The sequence below is a fragment of the Aquarana catesbeiana genome, linkage group LG01 (assembly GCF_042186555.1).
Source record: "Aquarana catesbeiana isolate 2022-GZ linkage group LG01, ASM4218655v1, whole genome shotgun sequence".
Taxonomy (NCBI): domain Eukaryota; kingdom Metazoa; phylum Chordata; class Amphibia; order Anura; family Ranidae; genus Aquarana; species Aquarana catesbeiana.
The window spans coordinates 741947264-741962778 of record NC_133324.1 but is presented as its reverse complement, the minus strand read 5'-3'; the positions used below and the strand labels follow the sequence as shown (position 1 = coordinate 741962778).

The 15515-nt window shown below is 41.3% G+C and overlaps 1 protein-coding gene across 5 annotated transcripts in view; it reads left to right on the top strand.

Annotated features, from left to right (window-relative positions):
- FBXW7 (F-box and WD repeat domain containing 7) overlaps nucleotides 1-15515 on the top strand; it is a 350901-nt gene that overhangs the window by 236 nt on the left and 335150 nt on the right. Inside the window, exon 2 of one of the 5 annotated variants that reach the window (XM_073605062.1) lies at nucleotides 9777-10010. The exons of 3 other annotated variants lie outside the window; for them this stretch is intronic. The gene's annotated coding sequence lies outside the window, so the exon portion shown is untranslated. Of the gene's footprint in view, nucleotide 1; nucleotides 131-9776; nucleotides 10011-15515 lie in introns of those variants that run through there. One more of the 5 variants, XM_073605070.1, reaches the window with a different exon arrangement.

The window sequence follows — 15515 nt, the reverse complement described above, 5'->3', positions numbered from 1 at the left end:
TCTACCACCCGTGTGCTCAGGGGGCACCTCAGACTGCTCGGTGTGTCTTCTTATGTGTGTGCTTGTCAGGGGAGCGACGTGTGTGTTCTACTCCACACCCCAACTCTGTCTCTTCCTTCTTCTACCATCGGTATGTACACCCTACTTACCATGGGTACATAGATCATGTGTGTGACAGTCACACCATTCTCTCCCACTGTGGATGGATGTCTGTGTGTATGAAATAGTCTACATATACGAACTACTCTGTGTGTATGTATATATATTATTCAGTCTTTATATACAGTATATAATACTCAGTGTGTGTATCTGCCCCCTGCAATATTGATATACTTCCCTAACCATAAAGAGTACCATTTCTCTCTTATGTATGTGAAAAGTCCAGTGTGTGTGCTTGCATTTAGCAGTCTCGTATACATTTACCATATTGTACTTCTATTTTGTATGTGTGTATTATTAAAAATATATATATATATATATATATATATATATATAATGTGCCCCCTGCAGCACCCATTTAATCACATTATGTAGTTTTTTTTTTCTGTGTGATGGAAATGTATGTGCTTGTATCATACATACACTATATTGTCAAAAGTATTAGGACACCTGCCTTTACACGCACATGAACTTTAATGACATCCCAGTCTTAGTCTGTAGGGTTCAATATAGAGTTGGCCCACCTATGCAGCTATAACAGCTTCAACTCTTCTGGGAAGGCTGTCCACAAGGTTTAGGAATGAGTCTATGGGAATGTTTGACCATTCTTCCGTGCCTGATCTCACAAATGCGCTTCTGGATGTTGGACGAGAAGGCCTGGCCCGCAGTCTCGACTCAAATTCATCCCAAAGGTGTTTTATCGGGTTGAGGTCAGGACTGTACAGGCCAGTCAAGTTCCTCCACCCCAAACTCGCTCATCCAAGTCTTTATGGACCTTACTTTGTGCACTGATGTTGGAACAGGATGGGGCCATCCCCAAACTGTTCCCACAAAGTTGGGAGTATGAAATTTTTCAAAATGTCTTGGTATGCTTACGCCTTAAGACTTCCCTTCACTGGAACTAAGGGGCCAAGTCCAACCCCTGAAAAGTAACCCCACACCATAATTCCTCCCTCCACCAAATGATTTGGACCAGTGCACAAAGCACTGTTCTTAAAGACATCGATGAGCAAGTTTGGGGTGGAGGAACTTGACTGTTCTGCACAAAGTCCTGACCTCAACCCAATAGAACACCTTGGGGATGAATTAGAGTGGAGACTGTGAGCCAGACCTTCTCATCCACATCAGTGTCTGACCTCACAAATGCGCTTCTGGAAGAATGGTCAAACATTCCCATAGACATACTCCTAAACCTTGTGGACAGCCTTCCCAGAAGAGTTGAAGCTGTTGTAGCTGCAAAAGGGTGGGCCAACTCAATATTGAACCCTACGGACTAAGGCTGGGAGGCCATTAAGGTTCATTTGTGTGTAAAGGCAGGCGTCCCAATACTTTTGTCAATATAGTGTATGTATATATTGATAGGTGTGTGTTTTTGTTTATATTAAGTGATCAGGGCATGTGTATAAAAAATAAGAAAAATCACCATACGTAAATGTGAAGTAGTCAGTGTATACATGAAATGATTAGGAGGGATTAGCTCAGGTGTGTTCAGAACCCCAGTCTGGAAGATGTCACTGTGTCATGGCCATAAGTGGCCAAAACATGCCCTGCAGCCATGTGTATATGTGGGGCATGCCTCAGCCTCTTATGATTGGCCCAGTACATTGACAGCTTGCTTGCAGGATTGGATCGCTTAAGTGGGTTCAGACTGGGATCTGAACACACCTGAGCTTATCACTAATGGTCAGTGTGTGTATCTGAATGTATGAAATGGTCAGTGCGTTTATTTGTACTGTATATATGAATTGATGATTTTGTATGTATGTAACCCCAATTCCAAAATAATCGGGACACTGTGTAAAATCTACAGACTGCACTGATATGCAAATCTCATTTTATTCACAATAGAAAATAGTAAACATATCAAATCTTCAAATTGAGAAAATGTACCATTTTAAGAGTAAAAAAAGCTAATTTTGAAATTGATGGCAGAAATACATCTCACAAAAGTTAGGACAGGGCTAGGTTTACAATGGTGTAGCATCTCTTCTTCTTTCTTCTTTCTTCTTTCTTCTTTCTTCTTTCTTCTTTCTTCTTTCTTCTTTCTTCTTTCTTCTTTCTTCTTTCTTCTTTCTTCTTTCTTCTTCATTTTTTTATTGATTTTGCAAGTAAAGAAAAAGACAAAAATAATGTGCAGTAGTCTGCAGTGGAGCACAATCATTTAACGTGAAGACAGAGTGTAACAAACACATCATCAACATGTGTCATATATAGCACAGAACCAAAATACAATTCCAGATAGTAAATTAAGCATTACATGTCAATAAGTCATTTATCTTTGGTATAAACTGAGAGAGAGAACACTTCAAGTCCAAATAAGCAGGGAGATTAAAACTAAATATAGAGATGGGATGAACAGTCCACTGTAAAATGGATTGCATATTCAGATATAGAAGAGAGGAAAAAAGATAATACAAAGTGGGGAAAAAGTAAAAAAGGGGAAGTGGGGTGTAGAGGAGAGATCCCCCTCTTCTTTTTAAACTGTCTGTAAATGTTCAGAGGAGGCCAGTTGCTGGTGTTTTTGGAGAGAATTGTTGTCCCATTACTGCTAGAATTCTAACTCCTCAACAGTCCTGGGTCTTCTTTGTCATATCTATATTTTCAAGATGCGCCAAATATTTGCAATTGGTGAATGGTCTGGATTGCAGGCAGGTCAATTAAGCACCCAGACTCTTCTACTATGAAGCCATGCTGTTGTCATAGATGCAGTTTAGCACTATCCTGCTGGAATATGCAAGACCTTTCCTGAAAAAGACAGTAAAGTTAGCTCAATTTTTACGCTGCTAGAATCGTGAGAGAATCGTGATCTATCTTCTAAGCAAAAAAAAAATTGCGATTCTCATTTTAGTCAGAATCGTGCAGCTCTACTACAGAATAGTTTTCCACTTTGCAATGAACCATTTTAAATGAACTTTGGACCAGAGAAGACAACAGTGTTTCTGGATCTTTTTCAAATATGACTTCTTCTTTAATAGAGCTTTAACTTGCATTTTTGGATGGCACGGCGAACTATGTTCACAGACAGTGATTTTTGGAAGTATTTCTGAGCCCATGCAGTGAGGTTCATCACAGAATCACGCCTGTTTTTAATGCAGTGCTGTCTGAGGGCCCGAAGATCACCAGCATCCAATGTTGTGTTTTGACCTTTGTTCCTTGCGCACAGATGACTATATATTTAAAGCGGACCTTCAGTCATTTTTTTCAACTTTCCATTTATTAAATCCTCTGCCCTCGTTGTTTTAACTTTGGATAGTAAAACATTTTTTTCTGTCTGTAAATACCTTATACAGCCCACTTCCTGTTTCTTGTGTGGTCATTAGCCTAGGCCAGTGATGGTGAACCTTGGCACTCCAGATGCTTTAAAACTATATTTCCCTTGATGTTCAGGTACTCTGCAGAGTGCAAGAGCATCATGGGAAATGTAGTTTCAAAACATTTGGAGTGCCAAGGTTCGGCATCACTGGCCTAGGCTTATGACATCACGCACAGCTCTCTTCCACAGTTAAAATGGTTGCAGCCAGAATCAGGGGAGGGAGATTTCTGCAGCATATTTGGCAAGTACAGAATCACAGTATATATAAAATAATGTGCAAAGTGGTTGGAGGGAAACTTCAGAATGGCAAAGATGTTTTTATTACAAATTATGTGAGCAGACTGCAGTTCCTCTTTAACCACTTATTTACTGGGCACTTAAACCCCCCTCCTGTCCAGACCAATTTTCTGCTTTTAGCGCTGTCGCACTTTGAATGACAATTGCGCGGTCATACAACACTACTCAAATGAAATATTTATCATTTTTTCCCACAAATAGAGCTTTCTTTTGGTGGTATTCGATCACCTCTGCGGTTTTTAGTTTTTGTTAAAAAAAAAATTGAAAAAGACCGAATTTAAAATTTTTTAAATATTTTTTTAAATATTTTGTTATAAAATTTTGCAAACGGGTAATTTTTCTCTTTCATTGATGTACACTGATGAGGTGGCACTAATGGGCACTGATGGGTGGCAGTGATGGCAGCACTGCTAGGTGGTACTGATTGGCACCACTGGTGGGCATTGATAGGTGGCACTTATGGGCACTGGCAGGTGGCAATGGCAGGCACAGGCGTATGTGCCTCTTTCCTCTTCATGTCCCTTTAACATAAGCCGGTGATCTGCTTTTTTTTCCTCCTCACGCTGTCAGCGTGAGGAGAAAAAAAAAACGATTACCGAGCTTTTGTTTACACCATGTGATCTGCTGTCATTGGTAAGGGGCCCCTTACTCAGATCCGAGTCTCCGTTACTCAGTGATCACATCGCGTGCACAGGGGAGGACGTCCCATGATGGCCTCCCGGAAATTGAGGTCCACGCTGTGGCTGTCATTCAGCTATAGCCTGGACCTCAAGTGGTTAAAGTCTTTTCAAATTTACGTTGAGGAACATTATTCACCATTGTTCAACAACTTTTCACAGACTGGTGAATCTCTCATTTTAACATCTGAAACACTTTGACTCACTAAGATGCTCTTTTTATACCCAATCAAGTTACTGACCTGTTGTTAATTAACCTAATTACTTGCAAAATGTTCTTCTAGCTTTTCCTTGTTTTAGTACCACTTACTTTGCCAGCTTTTTGTTGCCCTGTTACAACTTTTTTTAGACATGTTGCTGGCATCAATTTTAAAATGACCTATATTTACCTTTAAATACTAAATTTTCACAGCTTAAACATTTGATATGTTTTTTAGTGAGAATAAAATCTGCGTTTTATAAGACTTTCAAATCATTTCACTCTGTTATGTAGATTTTACACAGCATTACAACTTTTTTGGAATTGGGCTTGTATGTTTTAAGCAATCTTTACATACTTTTCATACCAAATGTTTTTCCTTAAGTTCATCTGAAATGATCTGGGTGTGTGTATCTGTGTATCCTTATTATATGTAATGCTCTGTATTGTGTGCAGTCCCAGATTTCTGCATAGCCAACACCCTGGTCTGGGTCAGTGAGGCTGTCAGGGGCAGCACAAAGCCACACATGCACCATGTTATTGACTATCAGTAACACATTCCCGTGTACAATAGGATACAGGGCTTCCCTACCTTCCAGTCCAATGTAGCTGGTTTTGTATTCTTTCCACTACATAGTGTGTAGATGTATATTAGTGGGCTAATATTTGATGTACATATATTTTACCCAATGTAGCTCCATATGTGTATGACTAAACTATGGTTTGTCCTACTCTTCTAGTTGTCTGTTCTATGTATGGTGACACAGCGTGGGCATACTTTCTTTGCCAGGTCTTCCAGCCTTAGTGCCTCTTGTCCTGCTACATTATCAGTACTTGTTAGTGTAATACTAAGGCTAGCAGATTGACTGGGGGACAGGTGGGAATGCTAAAGGGTCAGAAAGTACTGCTAAGTTGCAATGTGACTATAACCCCTCTGCAGTTTTGAAAGTTTACTTATATAAAGTTCTTTTTCTGCCTCAAAATGTCGAAATATATTTCACCTAAGTAGAATCGTGTGACTTTATGAGAAATCTGTCTTATTAAATCAGATGAGGAGCAGGTTGCTTGTTGGCTATTATTATGATTGCTGTACATTGATAAAGGTGAAATGCAATAGTGCTGTGTGTAGATCTTCGCCCTTTTTTTTTTTTTTTTTTGGGTAAAATAAATAAACAGCTGTGTAACAATGTTACCTTTGTGATATAATGCAGCTTGTGCGTTTCAATAATAGTAGCTGGAGTTGAATGTGGGTGTTGCCGTTTGTGAGGACAGTTTGCCAAGACTAAATAATATGCTCAGATGCTTTCTGAGAGAAACAAAACTAAATATAAAGCATTTATTTTGTATAAGGGAATGAAAATAAGTTATGTTCGGTTATTTTGTGACTGCCCACATGGGTTGCAGTTACTCACTTTTTACATGTACAAAAAGTCTGTAAGTGTGTTCCAAATTAAGGATGAAGTGGATGTTTTCTGAAGCAGAATTATAGTGTCATAAGCCTCAGATGGAAGCTTCTGTCTGATTTCAAGGCGGTGAAGCAGCTGGTAATAGAGGGAAAGAGGTGTGCATGTGGTAGTATGAACCCTTTATTTGGAGAATAATAGCACCATCATCTGATGATTCTTAGATTTTTTTTTTTGCTTTAAAAACATTGGGTGTTATTTACGAAAGGCAAATCCACTTTGTACTTGGAAGTGCAGGCGCTGTAGATCTGAGGGGAAGCTCTGAAATGAGGGGAAGCTCTGCTGATTTTATCATCCAATCGTGTGTAAGCAAAAATGCTGTTTTTTATTTTCACTGCATGTCCCCCTCAGATCTACAGCGGCTGTACTTCCAAATGCACTTGTAGTGCAAAGTGTATATTTGAGGTCGGCCGATATTTGGCTTTTTTTACTTAATCGGCACCGGCCGATTGTGCTGATAAAAAAAAGCCGATTATAACTTCAGCGGGACTTGCAAATGACTTCTGTAAGACCCCTTTCACACTGGGGCTTTGCAGGCGGTATTGCGCTAAAAATACCGCCTGCAAACCGCCCCTAAACAGCCTCCGCTGTTTGTTCAGTGTGAAAGCCCGAGGGCTTTCACACTGAAGCGGTGCGCAGGCAGGGCGGTGAAAAAAGTCCTGCAAACCGCTTTTTTGGAGCGGTGAAGGAGCGGTGTATTCACCTCGCCTAAACCGCTCCTGCCCATTGAAATCAATGGGACAGCGCGGCTATACCGCGGTAATACCGCGGCTATAGCCACGCTGTACGAGGGATTTTAACCCTTTTTTGGCCGCCAGCGGGGGTTAAAACCGCACCGCTAGCGGCCGAATACAGCTACAAGAACGATGGTACAGCAGCGCTAAAAATAGCGCTGTTGTACCGCCGACGCCCCCACCGCCCCAGTGTGAAAGGGGCCTAATAGAAGTCAATGCAAGTTTCCTGAGGTTATCTGTGGAAAGGATTCTCTCCTCCTCTGGGCAGCCTGCCAAGTCTGATAAGAAGATACATTGTATCTTTTCAGGTTCTTTTATCAATGAGCTGAACCCCTTGTGGAGGAGTTCTCAGTTTAACCATTTAAAGACTAAATCTTTTCTGACACTTGTTGCTTACAAGTAAAAATCCTGTATTTTCTGCTAGAAAATCACTTAGAACCCCCAAACATTATATATATTTTTTTTAGCAGGGACCCTAGGGAATAAAATAGCGGTTGTTGCAATATTTTATGTCACACGGTATTTGCGCAGCGGTCTTTTAAGCTCAATTTAAAAAAAAAAAAATACACTAATAAAATAAAAAAAAAAAATAAGCAGTAAAGTTAGCCAATTTTTTTTCGTCCAAAAGTTTTGATTACCTGTTTTTGTGTATTTAATATTTAAGATATAGTTATTTTTTTTAAAATCTAAATTCTACATAGAAGTGATCTGATTGGAGGTTTGTTTTGTTTAATAAATGTTTAAATGTAAAAAATTTTCTGTATCACTTATTACTTAAGGCTGCTTTCACACTGGAGCGGGCATGCGTTGACGGTAAAACGCTGTTAGTTTTAGCGGCGCTTTACCGTCATTTTAGAGGCGATATTCGGCTGCTAGCGGGGCGCTTATAACCCAGCTAGTGGCCGAGGAAGGGGTTAAATGCGCCCATGAAGCGCTGCTGCCGAAACGCTTTGCAGGCGCTTCGGCAGCGGTGCGCATTCATTTCAATGGACAGGAGTGGTGGAGGAGAGGTACGCACCGCTCCAAAGATGCTGCTTGCAGGACTTTTTTTTTTTTTAACATCCTGCCAGCGCATCGCCTCAGTGTGAAAGCACTCGAGCTTTCACACTGAGACTGCAGGGGAGCCATTTTACAGGCACTTTACAGGCGCTATTTTTAGCCGAAAAGCGCCTGAAAAACGCCCCAGTGTGAAAGGGGTCGAACTGTTAGATTTTATGAGATGAAGGGAAAAAAAGAAAAAATCGGCCTAATATATCGGCCCAAGAAAATCGGCATCATATATCGGCCATCGGCCACCGCGATTTCTAAATATCGGCATCGGCCAGAGAAAAACCCATATCGGTCGACCTCTAGTGTATATGCCTTTGGTAAATAACCCCCATTGTGTTCCAAAGCCTAAGGCTTTGTTCATACGGCCGATTACTTGCGTGAACTGTCCAGGGCTGTGTTTTGTGGGTGTTGTGTGCACCCCTGTGCTGGCAGTCTCTATTGGGACACATTGCTGCATGGATACAGCCGCTGTGTCCCAATGTGACATCCATGTGGGTGCACGTACCTGAGGTTACCCTGAGTGTCAGGGCTGTGCACCTGCATGGATGTCACATTGGGGCACAGTTACTGAGTCTGTGCAGCCAATAGACATTTATGGGGCTGCTGGCATGGGTGTGCATGCAACACCTGTGCATCAACTTGCTGGCAAAGTACAACCCTGCACAGGGCCCAAAGCCTGGTACCCACTAATGAAAAAAACTGACAGGTTGCCATACCAACACAAGTTGGTGCGGCTATCATCCCAGCTATTGGCTGCGAGCGCTGATTGGGTGCAAGTTTTCAAGCATACTCGTTCAACAAAAGCCGGCAGTTAGGTTGGACAGGTAGCTGTACACGTGGACTGAATGTTGGCTCGTTTGTACCCAGCTTAAAACCAGGGAAACGGCTAAGATGAAAATGCACAAATTATTTAAAGTAGAACTCCAGGCACAGAAACATTAACTGAAATGTATTCCTCAATAGCCAGAAAGGATATAAATCTTTGTCCACACCAAAGGCCCTTGCAGACCCAGGTGTTACCTTGTAAAAGTAGCAGTGACATCACTGCGCTGTACACTGTGCAGAGAGCAGAGCTGTCGGAGGGACCCAAGAGGCTCCACCCACTACAGAAAACTATAGAGCAGAGCTATGCAATTAGCGGACCTCCAGCTGTTGCAAAACTAGTCCCATCATGCCTCTGCCTCCGGGTGTCATGCTTATGGCTGTCAGAGTCTTGCTATGCCTCATGGGACTTGTAGTTCTGCAACAGCTGGAGGTCCGCTAATTACATATCATTGCTATAGGAGGAGGCAGAGACAATACCAGTTACGCTGCATAAGGAGAGAGAGCAAAGAGCAGTCTTTCAAAATTATGGTATACTTTGCGCTCAGGATACTAACGGGTTGCAGCCTCCCCAATCAGTTCCCAAAGGAAATTTACAAAGTATGATGATGAAAAAGTGGGGTGTGTGGCGCTACCCTAATAACTGACGGGCAAGGGTTATCAATAAATGGTGAGGTAGATAGCACTACCCAAAAAAAGAGGGGAAATTCCTCTCCCCGATAGTACAAAAGTGTGCACCCTCCACATAGCAGTCCTCAAATAATAAATAAGTAAATACTAAAATATTGTGTAAGCAATAAATCATAATAACCACATATGGAGTGTGACCAAACCAGATCAAAAATAGCATATGGGTATAACGTGGCCAAATAAGCTAATCATGTGCATAAAAATTATAAACCATTAGTGTAATGAACCACAAGCAGTTCAGGTCACTCGTGTGTTCCCCCTTATGGGTCCCCACTCACCAGCTCCTGTTACCCCTGCAGGGGTTATAGGCATATATAGATAACTGTGGGTGATTTCTGGCCTTTTTCTTCACACATGCACTTCATGTTTCAGAGCCTGTCTCTGTACGATGTCACCAGAACCCAGCCTTGAAAAGTTGTTGAATAACCTCCTGGATACGGTGACTGGTGACAAGCTGAGTGGATTACCGGTTTGGATGCCCTGATCTGGTGGAGCGAGCTGTAGAGGCCCGACAGGCCACAGACGGACCGCTGATAGAGCCAACAAGGGAGAGCACCCACGGTTCTCTATACATGCCTATCACCCCTGCAGGGGTAACAGGAGCTGGTGAGTGGGGACCCATAAGGGGGAGCACACGAGTCACCTGAACTGCTGAGCACAAGAGTCACTTGATTGTTTTGATTGTTTTGAACATTTTGGTTATTTTGGAGCTTCAGCAATTTCATATTAACACTATTTTTGGGACTTTATAACTTTTGTATTTTATTGACACACATCTTTTTTGAAATATTTTTTTCTGATGAACTTTTGATGATTTTGGGAACCATTTATGGTTCATTACACTAATGGTTTATAATTTTTATGAACACGATTAGCTTTTTTGGCCACGTTATACCCATATGCTATTTTTTTATCTAGTTTGGTCACACTCCATATATCATAATATTTTAGTATTTACTTATTTATTATTTGAACACTGCTACGTGGAGGGTGCACACTTATATACTATCAGGGAGAGGAATTTCCCCTTTTTTTTTTTTTTTTGGGTAGTGCTATCTACCTCACCATTTACTGATAACCCTTGCCCGTCAGTTATTAGGGTAGTGCCACACACCCCACTTTTTCATCATCAATGAGCAGTCTTTATTACAGGAAAGTCTAGTACAGAGGCAATGTTTTTCAGCACCCCGATCATTCAAGGAATAATCTACATGACTTTTGTGTTTGGACAATATTTGCTTATCTCTAAGTTCAACTTTAAACAAGAGATGCTTTTCTTGTAATATGGTTTATATTGCTGTCCATTCTTTTCTTAAATCTACAGTGCCCTTCCAGAGATAGCACAGCCAGCCTGGGGAGCTGACCTTTATCTACTGAAGTTCAAGTTGAACTCCAGGAAAACTAAAATTCCTCCCTGCTCATTTATGTTTGGGGAGGCAGGTAAAGCACTTCTACAACCCCTGGCAAAAATTATGGAATCACCAGTCCCTGAGAGACTCTATAAACAGATTTATAGAACAAGCACAGGGAATAAATTATGGAATCACTCAATTCTGAGGAAAAAATTATGGAATCACCCTGTAAATTTTCATTACAAACACTAACACCTGCATCAGATTAAATCTGCTTGTTAGTATGTAGGTAAAGAGGGTAAATCATCACGCAGTGTTGCACAAGATGTTGGTTGTTCACAGTCGGCTGTGTCTAAAACATGGACCAAATACAAACAACATGGGAAGGTGGTTAAAGGCAAGCATACTGGTAGACCAAGGAAGACATCAAAGCGTCAAGACAGAAAACTTAAAGCAATATGCCTTGAAAACAGAAAATGTACAACAAAACAAATGAGGAACAAATGGGAGGAAACTGGAGTCAACATCTGTGACCGAACTGTAAGAAACCGCCTAAAGGAAATGGGATTTACATACAGAAAAGCTAAAAGAAATCCATCTCTAACACCTAAACACAAAAAAACAAGGTTACAATGGGCTAAGGAAAGGCAATCGTGGACTGTGGATGATTGGATGAAATTCATATTCAGTGATGAATCTCGAATCTGCATTGGGCAAGGTGATGATGCTGGAACTTTTGTTTGGTACCGTTCCAATGAGATTTATGCAGACGACTGTCTGAAGAAAACATGCAAATTTCCACAGTCAATTATGATATGGGGCTGCATGTCAGGTAAAGGCACTGGGGAGACGGCTGTCATTAAATCTTCAATAAATGCACAGGTTTACATTGAAATTTTGGACACTTTTCTTATCCCATCTATTGAAAGGATGTTTTGGGATGATGAAATCATTTATCAAGATGATAATGCATCTTGCCATAGAGCAAAAACTGTGAAAAAATCCATGACAAGGCTCCAACCTGCAAAGATGATTTGGCAACAGCAATCAGAGAAGGCTGGAGCCAGATTGATGAAGAGTACTGTTTATCACTCATTAAGTCAATGCCTCAGAGACTGCAAGCAGTTATAAAAGCCAGAGGTGGTGCAACAAAGTACTAGTGATGTGTTGGAGTGTTATTTTGTTTGTTTGTTTTTCATGGTTCCACAATTTTTTCCTCAGAATTCAGTGAATCCATAATTTATTCCCTGTGCTTGTTCTATAAATCTAACTGTTACTGGCCACCACAATTATTTTTCTTTATTTCTTTTAGTGTTTCTTAAGGCCAGAAAGTTGCCATTTAAAATGCCTTTAGTTTTTGGCCATGTCTGTGATCTGCTTTTTTTCTACAACAATAAACAACTGAAGGAACATCCTCAGGGACTGGTGATTCCATAATTTTTGCCAGGGGTTGTAGCTCCTCCACACTTTTGGACCGGTTCCTGCAGCCTGTACTCTCCCAGGCTCCGACCCTCTAATTTCCTCTAACATCTTCAAGACCCATGCAGGCCCATAGCCCTGCTTAGGATATTTGAACACCGAAGAACAGTGCACTCCTGGTGCATGAGGGAGCATTGTTCCCTGGGGACGTAGAGGATGAGATAAGTAAAAGTGCTTTTCCCGTTCCTTAGACAGAAATGTGCAGTTAAAAGAGAAGTTTGAGAATTTAAAATAACATTCATACTTACCTAGATGGTGGTTGCACCGACTGCAGCTGTCCCCCCCCCCCCCCCCCCCCGTCACAGCTGGAGAGCTCGTTGCTCTCTGCCCTACCCCTGCAGCAGTTCTTGGTGCATTGGACGATGCTAATGGCCATAGCACCTGGCTCAGGCTCTCAGTGGTGTGCTGCGAGGCTGGGCCAGCTCCTGGTCAGGCTTCTGGGCAGATCCTGACCTTGACACTGGATCGGCTCTGTGCTGTCAACTGACCACAAGCTTTTGGCCCACCATCGACTAAAAATGGGTCACAGGAGTGCAAAACTAAGTGCACTTCTGTGACCTACAGGAGATGTAGGGTTTTTTATTTTAACTTTTTTTTTTTTTTTAATCCTGCCAGTAACACTTGGCTGCTGTCCTAATTTAGTTCAATCTTATTTTATTGAAAAGGTATCATATTCGACAGATATGTACATAAAAGGATTATGATGACCATTGCGTAAGAGACGGTAATAACAGTACCACCAGAATCTTGTAGGTCTCATTTTGTTTTTTTAAACCTATTTCATATGGAAACTGGAAATGGTGTATACTAAAATACATGCTATATATATATATATATATATATATATATATATATATATATATATATATATATATATATATATATATATCTCTATCTATATATATATATATCTCTATCTATCTATATATATATCTCTATCTATCTATATATATATCTCTATCTATCTATATATATATATATATATATATATCAATAATATCGTCCTGAGGGAGATCAGGATGATTGTGAAGTGGGATAATAACACATAAAGTAAGAGGTAATTGAGTCTTACAAAAAAGTAAATTTTAGTAGAATCACAACGCAGTCCAAAAATAAGGAGAGCAATGCACGTAGATGGGGACACTAAATCAAGAGACTAAGTAGCCAGGTAAGAGAGAGAGAAGGAAACAGTCCATCATGGCTATGGGGCGGATGTAGGTGTTTCACCCTCAGCCCACGGCACAATAGGAATACCGAAACCTGGACCAGGAGGTCCACGTGAGGGAAAACTGTTCCTCTTTGTCATTTTCCTGGGCCATCAGACATTCCAACTCTCGTATGCGTATACTTCAATAGCCCATTCCCCAAGGGAGGGCAAATCCATTGATTTTCAGTGGTGCGGGAATACTATCTGTGCCACAGCAAGGAAGTGACGAAGTACATCTTTTTAAATTGTTTTTAGAGGGCCAGGAATCATGGAAAGAAGGGCTATCTCTGGTGGGGGTTGGAGAGATGTTGCCATCAGTCTGCAGTACAGATCAAAAACCTTGTGCCTGAATTTTTTTGACAGGAGAGCAGTCCCACCAGATGTGAAGCAAGGTACCCTTAGTCCCCAAACATCTCCAGCAACCATCTGAGAGGGAGGGGTTGAAGCGTCTTATATTTGCAGGGCTGCTGTCCTAATTTAGATTACAAACACATCCCTCTCGAGGAGTGTGTGTTTGTAAAGCTGTCAATAAGAGTTTTTCTGTACTTGCAGAAAGTCTACTTAGCCTGGAAAAAGAAAAGCAAAAGAAAAACGACCAATGTAGTTAATATATATAAAGTGGAGAGCTCACTTCCCCCCATTCTTATTTGGTTGAACAAAAAATGTATTTGTGTTTTTGTTTTTTTTGTTACAGGTCATTATATGGTGTCAGTAATTTAAAAAACACCTGACCAAAAAAAACTAAAGTTAACAATGATTCATTTATTTATTTTTTTATTAATTTTTTTAAATTAACCAACATGTTATACATACCTGCTTTGTGTGATGGTTTTGTACAGAGCAGCCCAGATCTTCTCAGGTTCTCCACCGGTGCTCCTCCCCTTTGCCTAGTGCCCCCATAGCAGGCCGCTTTATATGGGTGCATTTGTGTGTGCTTGCTCCAGAGCCCCGCTCTGTGTGTCCATAAGACACACAGGGAGTGGCTCGGCTCCGCCCCCGCTCCCTCCTCACTGACTGTCACTGTCAGCAACATGCACATTGCTGGATCGACATTGGGCTCAGGTAAGTATTTAAGGGTGGGGGGGGGGGCTTTAGAATGCATTAGGTGAAAAACTTTCTGCCTTTGGAATCACTTTAACTATTCCCCCCCCCTTTCCGCCGCTCAGCCGGGCTCTCCCGTCCCAACGGGAGGCCCGAGCAACCAGTCAGCACGTCCGCTGGCTAGCCGAAGACGCAAGCAAAGCCGATGCCTCTTCGGGTCTCGGATCTAGTAACCTGAAAGAGTTATAGTAATCGCTTCCCGGATTACTGGCATCTTAAAGGCGCCAGGTTTTAAAAAATATATAAAGTATTCAAAAACGCTGATTTTGACGTTTTGAATACTTTGCAGTGGAGGGGTTTGGAGTCTATAGACCCCCGATCCCACCATAAAGAGTACCTGTCACTGCCTATTACCTTTAAAAGGGATGTTTACATTCCTTGTGACAGCAATAAATAACGGTGATTAAAAAAAAGTATATTGGCTATCGGCCTGAGAGGTGGCCGAAATATCGGTATCGTATCGGCACCGAAAAAACGATATTGGACGATCCCTTTTATGTGCTCCCTCACCACAGTTTTTTTTTTTTTTTTTTTTTTTTTTAAGCATTTTTCATTTTTATGCAGCACGTTAAAATGGACGAGGAGCTCCTCTGTGAATGAGCAGACCATTATTGGTAAAAGGGAGAGTTGTAACACCTGCCATGTGTGCTCCATTGGGGAGATTTTCCTTTACTTCCTGTCCCATAGCCAAAATAGGAATTGATAGGACATCCCTGGTTGTCACCAGAACTAATGTCTCCATTGGAAGATTTCCCCTCGATTACTGTTGTGGGGACAAGCCAAAATGTGGGGTTTTCTTTCACTTTTGGTGATAACCATAAACAAAACCAGCAGAGAGGGTGAATCTCCCTATGGAGGACCTAGAAAGCCATAAAAATTTGACAGATGTCCCTCTTCAATTTCATCTAAAAAAAAAAAACGAATACAGGCTGTCCCCTAGTTACAAACATCCGACTTATAAATGACTCCTAC